The 9,133-nt window shown below is 29.4% G+C and overlaps 1 non-coding gene across 1 annotated transcript; it reads left to right on the forward strand.

Annotated features, from left to right (window-relative positions):
- The first annotated feature begins 1,054 nt into the window (after positions 1-1,054).
- Positions 1,055-1,136, forward strand: TRNAS-CGA (transfer RNA serine (anticodon CGA)). Its single transcript has one exon. It is a non-coding gene; the product is annotated as a tRNA-Ser (tRNA).
- The last annotated feature ends 7,997 nt before the right edge of the window (positions 1,137-9,133 follow it).

The following is a 9,133-nucleotide window of genomic DNA, read 5'->3' on the forward strand; positions in this document are numbered from 1 at the left end:
TAGCCTTTAAAATACTTTTAATTCGTGTTTTAACAAATTTTATCAAAAGAGTTTAAATAAATATGATTTTTTTGAAAAAAATACAATTTTTTCTATAGTCAATCCAAACACATCATTAGTCCTACTTTAACGTTCAAATTTAGTCTTAGTACTTTCAACAACTCTAGTCGGAAGGAAGACACCATGGGTATATGTTTCAAAATCTATAGGAGAAGACTTTGTGAGTACTTTTGAAGAAAAAAAATAGTCATAGGATGATAATAGACGATGTTGAGAATAATTCTAACATCAAAATATATTGGAGAAGACTTTGTGAGTACTTTAGAGTTTTAAAAGATGGCTCATTTATGCCAAAAAGATACGTCGCCGCTTAATGTTAAACTCGTAATAGTTTTAAAAAAAATATCTTTTGGTCTATAGATTTTTGTCTAATTTCTATTTAGTCTCTAGATTTCAAAATGTTACATATTTAGTTTTTAAGTTTTGAGTTTGGTTATAATCTAATCATTGAGTTTCAAAATGCTACAATTTTACTTTTGACATTTGAAATTTCCTTCAAGTGGATCCCTATATCTCGAGGTTTACACTTTTAACCTCAATTTTTTACTGAATACTCACTTCCGTCTCTTGGGGTTAATTTATGTTAATAAATTAAAAGTTGTTAAAGAATTATAATTAATTAAGTTTCACTATTTTTATCACTTTTAAAATTAAATTTAAAATTTCACTTCTAATCATTTTTAATTAATTAATAAAAATTGACGTGAATAATCGAAAGTAAATATTTAATGAAAAATTGAGGTTAAAAATGTAAAATCTTGAAATCTATTGATCAAATTGAAACACAATTTAAATCTTAAAGGTAAAATTATGACATTTTGAAACTTAGAGACAAAATTGAAACAAAACTCAAAACTTAATGACAATATGTGTAACATTTTAAACTTAAAAACCAAATAGAAATTAGGACAAAAGATATTATCTCTTTCTCTTTTTTTTTTCATCTCATTTATAAAATTACATATATTTTGTATTGAAGCCCTACAAACAAAACGTCGATATGTCCGAGTGGTTAAGGAGACAGACTCGAAATCTGTTGGGCTTTGCCTGCGCAGGTTCGAATCCTGCTGTCGACGATTGTTTCCTTTTATTTGTTCTCTAAAAATTGTATATAAAAAGCTTTATAATGTTAATTTACTCCGAAGTCATAAACCGATCTTAGCTCGGTTTGTAGTGCGGAGGACTGTAGTTAGTTCGAATCCGGCAGGTCGGAATTTTTTAACCCTTTTTGATTTTTCGTTTTTCCCAATATGTTATTTAATAGTATTTCAGTTATTTTACACACATATTTTTAATATTAAATGTTTGTGATAGCAACCTCTTATTGAATATACAAAATTATATTACGAATATCCTATTTGTTTTACATTAATTTTGTATATGAAAATCAATAGTGCGAACTAGTTTTTTTGAACTCGAATTTTAAATTAATACTAACAATAAAATGTTAATAATTAATATCATACTTTTCGATTGTCTATGGGTGTCATTAAAACGAATGGCACTCGTAGACATAAATAAGGCAACAAGCAATGATGCTTTTAACTCTTGGTCAATTAAGCATTGACGACATTGAAGATAGGTGAATTACGATTATCAACGTAGAATCTATGGTAATTTTTTCTCCAATAGTCTTCTCTCTTAATTTTCTACAATAAAACTTGCCTAATCTTATCTCATATTTTATTTTTAAAATGCTAAACTGTGTCGGAAACAATTTGGATTTTGGTTTTTATTTGTAAATTAAGTTTATAAGCTTACATTGAACCTCTAAATTTATCAATTTGCTATATACCTCATTTCAATGTAGAAAGATGACACCCAAAAAAAAACTTAAGAGGAAATAAACTCAATGTTCAAAAAGTAAAACCAGATAATTAAATGGTTATCAAATGGAGTCTCAATTTAATTTTATCAAAAAAAAGCCAGGTAAATATTACAACTAATCTTCTAGCCTTCTATGTTTTCGATTAGCATAGACTATTCTTTTAAAAGACAAGTCGACACAAAGAAGAAAGATAATTACAACATAACTTCCTCATCAAAGATGACATGAGAAATACTATTTGGAAAAGCATATTTTCAGATCAAAGAACAACCAGGATCTCAAAGCAGCAAAAGCATGGACCTGTTATGTTCTTCCCTCGGAGAACATGATAAAAGTAAGAGATAATTGACATTCTTAGCCCCATTGGAGGATTTAAAAAAAAAAAATGGACACCTTTTGAGAGTTTTTTTTTTACCCCTTCAACTTTTCAAAAAACGTAAAATTACAATATTATCATCTAGAATTTTAAAAGTCTTCTTCACTATTTTTTTTCTTTTCTCTTTTTTTCACTTCACGCTAGCGTGAATCGAAACCATCTCCATTCCTTGCCATTCTCTACTACTTGATTTCGACTGGATTTCTCATCTCAACATCGCTATAGTTTTGGATTTTTCATCTCAACATCATGTTCGATTTACCCTTTTTTTCGCACAATTCGTGGGTTGTTGTTTGAGATGTTATTTTTTTTTCTTTGGGTTCATCGATACTTTAAATCAATGTTTGGGGTAAAATCAACGTTTCCAATGTTCTCTTTTATGTTTAGCATGTTTAGATCTTTCAAATATAGGAGCATTTTTAGGGTTTCGGTCTATATAACCTACCTTCTCTTGCATCCAAATTCGAGTGAAATTTCTTTACTTTCATAAGGCTTTTGGCATTTCAACATCATTTTCGACGTTTTCTGAATGATTTGAACCCAAAAGGTTGGTTTGTGAGTAATTGCATGTAATATTTGTTGTGGGTAATTGCATGTAATTAGTTGGGAAGGGTGGAAGAGTAACTAAACATACAAAGTTTTCTTTACTTAAAATTAATAGTAAAAGTTGTATTTACAACTTAAAATTAACAATTAGACTTTTAATTCAGTCTTATACCGTTGGAATTCGAATATTATATTTCTTACTTAAGAAGAAACCATCATTATTGATTATTCAACAACGTATTTGGCCTTACACCGCTGAAAACCTCTGAATGTCTCGCAAAAAATATCCACTAGAAACATCAAAATCAAAAGCTCTTTACCAGTAAGGAAGTAGTTACACATTTGAAATATGCTTTCGTATAAAAAGTAATCGATAAACAAACCAACATAGCTAATTCGAAAAGATAAAAAAAAATGATTGATATATTCGATAACTTGTTACATAATGTATTGAGGAATCACAACTTTGTAGAGTACAATATTTTTTAAGACAAGCTTTTGGGTTGTGATGAGAATTTGGTTAATTTATTACTAATTGTGGTTGGTTGCATGTAATAAGTTGAGAAGTGTAGAAAAGTAATTAACCATACAAGGTTTTCCTTGCTTACATTACCTTCATCGTCATGGGGTCCAAAAAAATAAGTTTTTGAGAAAGCGTCCACTTTTCTTTCTTAAAAAATAAAGTTGGAGGAGGTCATTTTTGCCAATTTCTCAAAAGTAAAAGATATTAACTATATTACCAATGAAGTTAATGCCTTCAATAAATATCTGAATTGGGGTTGACAAAAATCCTTGCAAGTCCCCGCCCCGATCGGGCAGAGAATCCCTAGTTTGTCGAGGATGTGATCAAATAGGAGACACAAAATGGATCCCCAAACCAAGGACAAAGAAGGTATCATGCCTCATCCTCACCTCGTATATTCTTGTTATATATACGTGTGTAAGACAGTAGCTTAAAAGCTATCGTTATTATTATTATTATTTAATTTCATTTCCTAATATAATTAATTTTAATTTTTTTATTAAATTTAAAATAATAAAGTGATAAAATATTTTTTATTATCAATTTAAATTAGTAAAACAAAATAGTAATACTAACTTGTTACCTAAAATATTTACAATTTCAGTATAAATACCAAAGTTTAATTGATTTTGAATCAGAAATAATTAAATATAAAACATAAAAGATGAGAAATTTTTGCCCACAAGGACCCGATCCCCAAATGGAGATTTCCCAAATGCAGACAAGGATTACAAATTCCCATGGGGATGGGGATGGGGAGTGCATCTTCGGTCCGGTCCTGGTCTCGCTCCATTACCAACCCTATTCTAAATAATTAAAAAAAAATGAATCCACATTATTGACGGTATTTATGACCTTGCATCTATTTTAGACCGTCACCACACTTTGTCCAATATTTTTTAAAAAAATGCACTTTGTTGTCAAATTGAGGGGCACAACAGAACACATATGTGGAAAAATTATAATATAATAATCAAATATATTTTAAAATAAAATAAAACAGCTAAATAATTGAATTAAATAAAGAAAATGTTAGGAAATAGGAAAATATATGGAAATTTCCTTTGGATTTCTTACCGATATGTGTTTTACAAAATCCACAAAATGCCACAATTTATAAACAATTTGACAAGTACGAGGTGGATTATGTTGACACTAATAGTTTGTAATCTTGAGACACATGGACAACATTTGGGAAAATGGAGGTATGACATATGATTAATGGACACTAAGCATGAGCATCTAATGGTCGGTCATCTATTATCATAATATTTATAATATTCCCCTTATATGGCCATTATATACATGAAATATGTCTCATTAAAATATTACTGGGAAAAACCCAACGGGAAAAAACCCCAGTGAAGGAAAAATAGTATGTACTTCACATAATATACGCTCCTAAAAGAATGCAATATATTTATTCCCCTCGTGAAAACATCATTTAAGATCTCTAAGTCGTCGCATTCCAATGTCGTGCACCGATTTTTCAAAGGTTGCGGTCGGTAATGATTTTGTAAATAAGTCTGTCAAGTTATCATTCGAACAACGTTGTACAATGATGTCACAATTTTCATTGAGATCATGAGTGTATAAAAGCTTTGGTGAAATATGTTTTGTTCTATCTCATTTAATATATCCTCATTTGATTTGGGATAAACATAGTGTGTTGTTTTCTTATAATATTGTTGGAAGATTTTTATTAGAAAACAAGCCACATGTTTCACGAATGTGCTGAGTCCTTGATCTTAGTCATACACATTCTCGACTAGCCTCGTGAATTGTAAGAATTTTAGCATGATTTGAGAAAGTAGCCGATATGTTCTGTTTCACTAACTGCCACGATACAGTGTTTCTCCATATGTGAATATATAACTTATTTAAGATCTAGCTTTATGTGGATCAGATAAATATTGATAATCTACATAACCAACTAGATCAAAATTTAATTTGTTTAAATAAAACAAACTCATATCGATCGTTCCTCGGAGATAACGGAGTATGACCTTAATTATGTTCCAATGTCTTTTTGTTGGAGAATAACTATATCTTACTAGTTAATTTATTAAAAATGCAATATTTGGTCTTGTATTGTTGGCAAGATACATAAGTTCACAAATTGCACTAAGATATGGTACTTCGTGACCAATAAGTTATTTGTTATTATCTAGAGGTTGAAATATATCTTTCCTCGCATCTAGTGAACGAATTTCCATTGGAATGTTCAATGGACGCGCTTTGTCCATATAAAATATGTTCAAAACTTTTCCTCTATAATTTGACTAATGAATAAATATCTCATATGCTAAATGCTAAATTTGCAAGTCAAGGCAAAAATTTGTTTTTCCGAGATCTTTCATCTTAAATTATTTCTTAAGATATTCTATTGCTTTTGAAAGCTCTTCATGAGTTTCAATTATATTTAACTCATCAACGTGTACAGTTATAATAGAAAATCTTGATCGCGATTCATTTATAAAAACACACGGACATATTGATTATTTTGATATCCTTCTTTCAACAAATATCCACTCGAGTGATTATACCACATTTATCCCGATTGTTTCAATCCATATGATGACCTCTATAACTTTAATAAATACAATTTTTGAGGATTTTATTTATATGTTTTAGGTACATTAAATCTTTATGGGATTCTCATATAAATATCATTATCAAGAGATCCATATAAATATGATATGATTACATCCATAAGATGCATGTCTAGGTTTTTATACACAATCAGACCAATTAAATATCTTAGTGTAATTACATCCACCACTAAAGAATATGTCTCCTTATAATTGATATCAGGTATTTGGGAGAAACCTTGTGCAACCAGTCTTGCTTTATATCTTGTGACCACATTATTTTCATTTATTTTTCTCATAAATATCCATTTGTATCCTACGAGTTTGACACTTTCTAGTGTTCGGACTACTGGTTTAAAAACCTGACATTTTGAAAGTGAGTTTAATTCTGCCATAATTTCTTTTTTCTATTGAAGCTAATATTTTCTATATCAACATTCTTCGATAAATTTTGGTTTATGATACCTATTTTCAAATATAATATCAAGAGCAACATTATACGCAAAAATGTTGTCAATAACTACGTGAGTCCACCTCCATCTTTTTCTCGTCATAACGTAGTTTATTAAAATCTCATTATTATTTTTAGGTATTTCACCTTCTTCACAAATTTGACTACCAGTCATGTTTAGGATTTCTTTGTGGATATTTACTTCCTCAACCAAGTTTTTTTTTTTTATTGTTAATCATTTTTCTTTTTTTGATAATTTTCATCTTTGGAATTCACTGGTCTACCATGCATCTGGCGTGTTCCAAACTCATTAGTGACAACTTACTGTGTTGGGATATCAATTTTCAATGGAACATTTGTAGCTAGTATATGTGATTTAGTTACTTTATTTGCATCTATAAATGCATCTGATAATCGATATGTTGTATCTTGCAAATGAATTACCTTATTAACTACAAGTTCACACTGATCTATATGGGAATCTAAATGAGACAATAACGATATATTCCATGCAATATATTTTTTCTAACTTATTAAATCTTCCCCTTAATGTTGAAAATCTTGTCTCATTAAAATGACAATCAACAGATCATGCAATAAATACATCACCCGTCAGAGGTTTAAGATATTTAATAATTGATGAGGAATCATATCCAATATATATTACTAACCTTTTTTGATGACCCATCTCAGTACGTTGTGGTAGAGTAATTAGAACATATATTGCACACCCAAAAATTCTCACATGGGAGATATCTGACTCATGACCATAAACTAATTGTAATGGTGAGTACTTATGATAAGCTACCAACCAAATGCGTACAAGTGACGCCACATGCAAAATAACATGTCCCCATACAGATATAAGAAGTTTAGCTCTCATAAGCAATGATCTAGCAATTAACTACAAACATTTTATGAATGATTCTACTAAATCATTTTGCGTATGACACATGAGCTACGGGATGTTCAACACTTGTCCCAATTGACATACACTGATTATAGAAAACTTGGGATGTAAATTCACTAGCATTATCAAGACGAATGGTCTTAATTGTATGATTACGAAATTGTGCTCTTAACTAATTATTGAGCAAGTAATCTTACAAATGCAAAATTTCGACTTTATAATAAGCACACGTGTGACTATCTGCTAAATGTGTCTATTAACACCATGAAATATCTAAACAGTCCACTTGGTGGGTTAATGAGCTAACATATATTACCATGAATTTGTTCTAAAAATGTAGGAGATTCGATTCCTATTTTGGCTGGCGATGGTCTAATTAGCAATTTGTCTTGAGAGCAAGCATCACACGATAATTCACTAGATTGAAGAATCTTCTGACTTTTCAATGGGTGTTCATTTGAATTTTCAATAATTATTCTCATAATTATAGACTCTGGATGACCTAATATGTTATGTCAAATTATAAATATGTCCGAATTCATGAACTTCAAGTTCGTTGTTGCATATGTTTCAATTACTCGTACATGAGTATAATATAATCCATAAGATAGAGCATACACCTATTTCATTATACATTTTTCATATGAGATAATGGATATGATATAAAGATATTCCATATTATTCTTTATATTAGTCTCAATATGATAACAATTGCAACGTATATCTTTAAAACTAAATAGATTTCTCTTTGATTGACTAGAGAGCAATGCATCGTCAATTGTGAATTTTGTTCCTCTAAGCAAAATAATATTTTCTTTTCCAAACTCCCCAATTAGATTTGCAGAACTTGATATTGTATTGGCTTCCAGCATTGTCAGTTTGGAAAAATATTCTCTACTTGTAAGTATTGTATGGGTAGCTGCATTGTCTGCTAGACATATATCTTTTTTGCTCATTTTTTAATCACCCAACATAAGAAAATGATCCAGATTTCTTCATTAAAAGAAAATAATTACAATAAAAAAACAACATTTAAAATATACAAAAGTTAACATTCAAAAAATAAACATGAACATATATTAAAAAAAAAAAAAATCAACATTAAGTCTAAATATTCTCAAAGTCAAAAGAAATCCTTAATGTTCCATCAACTGTGTCATTCTTTCCATCAGGAGACTCAAAGAAGTCTGTTATATTCAAATTCGTCATATGAGATTGATAAAATATACCATTATCTTGGTATGTAAAATTTGCTTCCACATTTCCTCATTTTTTCCTTCAGGGATACTTGATATTGATCAATCAAGTGTTTTCATGTACGACAGGTAAATGACCAATGCCTAGTCATTCCGCATTGGAAGCATTCATTTTCAACACTTTTTGAACTTTTATCTCGTGAAACTTTTCTTTTGTGATCATAATTTTGTGTGGTTATTTTGAAATTTGAATGATTAGAATGACCGCCACAGAAAAAATTATTACTTCTTCCTCTGCCACAATCGCGACCTCGACCTCGATCACGATTATTATTAAAATTCACAACATTCACTTCAGGAAATGGTATCGTTCCGGTTGGTCAAGATTCATGATTTTTCATCAATAACTCGTTAGTTTGTTCGGCCATGAGAAGACATGAAATTAATTTTCGTATTAAGCACTAATGACAAATAATTATTACCATTAATATCAAATACTACAATTCTATTTTTTTATAAATATTTTTCATAATAAAATTATTACAAAATATTATATTTATATTTGAAATTTAGTAGATATTAAATATGCAAAATAATATTAAATTTATTAATTATAACGAAGATGAGGAAAATAATAAACCTTTAGGATCTA

This window comes from Benincasa hispida, chromosome 7 (assembly GCF_027475165.1).
Source record: "Benincasa hispida cultivar pf3 chromosome 7, pf3_genome.v1.1, whole genome shotgun sequence".
Lineage (NCBI taxonomy): Eukaryota > Viridiplantae > Streptophyta > Magnoliopsida > Cucurbitales > Cucurbitaceae > Benincasa > Benincasa hispida.